Source organism: Nanorana parkeri, unplaced genomic scaffold (assembly GCF_000935625.1).
Source record: "Nanorana parkeri isolate BGI_ZX_2015 unplaced genomic scaffold, ASM93562v1 scaffold50, whole genome shotgun sequence".
Taxonomy (NCBI): domain Eukaryota; kingdom Metazoa; phylum Chordata; class Amphibia; order Anura; family Dicroglossidae; genus Nanorana; species Nanorana parkeri.
In genome coordinates this window covers 989,030-991,904 of record NW_017306318.1, presented here as the reverse complement: position 1 = coordinate 991,904, position 2,875 = coordinate 989,030, and positions in this window count along the sequence as shown.

Sequence of the window (2,875 nt, the reverse complement as noted above, 5' to 3'; positions counted from 1 at the left end):
TAGTATGTGTACCATCCTCATTTTGATAATGATGTACAATAAATAGACAAACAAGTGCTGAACTTTGACATCTAAGAGCAGCTATTTTTTCCCCCGCTTGATAATATAAGAGGTTAAAACACACTTGTGTCATTTTGTACGCCCACACAAAGCTGCAGAGGCACAGACATTAGAAGCAAGAGAAAAAAACACATTATGGTCATTAAACCTCTACCTACGCCATGCTAACCAGGTCCCACAACACATGGATAGAAGTGCATGGAACAGGAGGATGAAAAGAAAAACAGTTTTTTTTCCCTGTACTGAGTCCATTTTATCTGCGAGAGCTCTGAAGAGGATACAGTTTACCAGTCAATTTACTTATCAGGCTACGAGTAATTGAATTGTGCTTAAATGCCTGTTGGTTTCTTTTTGCCAATAATTGTGAGTTTTGTCAGCAGTGCCTGTGCTAAAGACAAATAATTCTCCAGCAGTTGTGCTACTTGTGGTAATGGTAGAAGGGGCTACTGTTATATAAAAGTGCATTGCTGTTTTTAGAGGTAGCTTCTATTTCCAAGAACAGTCCCAAAATGTTGTTGCATGGTGCTTCTACTTCCATACACACGGCATATAAAAAATAAGAAGCACACCTACCTAAGACCACATTTTGTATCTTTCCCAGGGTTTCTGTTGCTTTTACTCCAATTTATAACAGGCAGTAGAGATGGATTAAGGCAGAGTGGGGTCCTAGGCAAGGTACCATTTTTGCCCCCTACAGTTTTCTCTTTGATTGACATTGCTTAGGACCGCAATACAGAGAAGCCAGCACATTTGTATTGTCTGTACTGGCATGACCCCATCAGACACCAACAACCTAACAACTCCCTGCAAGTGCTTCATCATTGTGACGTAACAGGCAGGTGCACAGCTTTGACCAGTAGTGTTTACCCCTGGTTTACTATACGAGCGTGAATGTTGTAGCTGGGCCCCCTGTACATTCACATTGGCCCCTTGTTGCTGTCTCGTTTGACTTGGTGATGATCCAGCTTTAGTAAGCAGACATGTATTTTTTTATCTTCCTACTGTAAATTCCTCCATATTTTCTTCTAGTAGGTGGCACATGCATTCAAACTGTATTGTGTATTGTACTTGAGCTGTGCTTGCTGGAATGTTATCTTTACAAGCTGGGGTAATACAGGAGCACCTCATGCTGCCTGGTATGGCCTATTAATGCATTATTCCATTATGTGACAATTTCAGTCTAAGCAACCTTAGCGTTAATGCAGAATTCAGGCACCTTTCAGGTGGTTGGGATCACAGAGACAATTTTAGGGTACAGGTTTTTTCATGTGCATTTCTGAGTCTCATATTTCATGTAGATGGAGTTGGTGAGGAGTGTTTTGGTTTAGGCATGTGCAAGACTGCAAGCTCAGAAAAAGGAATCTCTTTAGTCTTCTGCATAAAGTAGCTTTTTAGCATCGGTGACACTGATGAAACCAAGTTTTATAAACAGATGCCATTATAACTGCTTAAAAAGGGTAAGTTCACTTTTTTCAAATATTGTGGAAAAAAATTAACTTACGCACAGATCTCTGCCACTTCCTTCTGGTCCCTGTTGCATCTACGCATCTAAAGCCCCCACCAGCTTGTGTAGTGGCCCATACACCGTACACAGGACTCTCAGGCCCCGTGCTAGGGAGCTTACATCTACCCTAAGCATATGGATGCCTCCACACACCACTGTTCTGACTTACCAATATGTTGCTAAGGGCTCAGGCATTGCATTATGGGATTGGGACAAGTAGCATGCATATCGCTAGGTATGCTCTGTGCATGACATTGGTCTGCTAATGGAGGGATGAATTTTCAAGTAAACTGTATTGTAACCAGGGCTGCGCTGCCTGTTGAGGCCAATTGAGGTGGCCTCCTCATGGAGGCACGGGGGAGAGGGAAGGATAGCACTGAGGCTGGAGTGTGCACACTGGATTCTCTGTCCTCAGTGGGATGTCCAGCCATGTGTATGTTCATCTCCCTTGTTGCACAGCACGGTGGCAAGCCTCCGTCTACACCATAACAGCCAAGGACGCTGTGTGGCCTGGCCACAAGCCTCCTAGCTACCAATGATACTATAATGCACAGCTGCCTGCATCCTGGCAACCAATGCCACTCTGTGGCCTGGCTGCCTGTGTCCCGGCAACCAGTGACTCTGGGTGGCACGGCCTCCAGCATCCTAGCAACCAGTGACACTGTGCGTCCAGGTTGCTTCCATTGTAACAACGACCGAGAGGGGGGTGCATCCCAGCATTCTTGTGTGGCATTTACCCCAGCACAGCACTGATTGTAACAGCTTGCTGTGCAATTGCAGATTTCTGGTCCTCCTTGTAGTGTAAGCACTCACCTCCCCCTTCTGTTTGCTGTCAAATTCACCCATGAGACAGAAAATCTACAAGCTGTCATTACAACATTAATAAAGGTACAGGCTCCAAGGCTGTCATCCTTATCCCTGCTTCATTATTAGTAAGTCACAGACTCGAAACAAGCATGCAGGTTGAAAGTCCAAACTTTTCAGACATCACTGGCTTGTTCCCGGTCAGCAAAGGACGTTTGCAAATTTTGCATCATTTCCATGACTCACTCCATAGTTGTTTTCTGCAGATTACAGAATTCATTCCAATTTTCAGCTATTTCATTATTGTGAGTCATAACAAGAGCTGCCCGCCCCCCGCAGCATGTGAAAGGCTCACGTTTGGGGTTTCTGACTCATTGCTGTGATCTGAGTGAAAAACACCAGCACTAGAACAGAGGCGACATCCTACTGCAAGGGGATTGCCAACCAGCTGGAATGGACCTCCTCCACCACTAGAGGTCAGCCAGCAGCAAAGGGCATCATGGCAGA